The following is a 290-nucleotide window of genomic DNA, read 5'->3' as shown; positions in this document are numbered from 1 at the left end:
ATTCTTTGTCTCCTAGTTCACGTGCATGAGTCTGATTGCATTCCACAACTTATTATAAATTAATCGGAAAATATATATGATGGACGCGGCTTTGCTGGAAATGTTCATGTATGCTTAAGGAGTACATGATAGGAAAGTCTTGTAGATTCCTGGCTATGTGTCGAGAGAGTAAGCTGCATCTGCTTTTGTGTCTCCTGAGGCGTGGATTATGTGAAGATTTTGTCATAGAATAATTTAAACTGAAACATAGAGAGAATGGGACGAAATGGCAGTGTTATAGTGATGGAGCA

This window comes from Penaeus monodon, chromosome 15, assembly GCF_015228065.2.
Source record: "Penaeus monodon isolate SGIC_2016 chromosome 15, NSTDA_Pmon_1, whole genome shotgun sequence".
Classification (NCBI taxonomy): domain Eukaryota; kingdom Metazoa; phylum Arthropoda; class Malacostraca; order Decapoda; family Penaeidae; genus Penaeus; species Penaeus monodon.
This window is presented reverse-complemented; position numbering follows the sequence as displayed.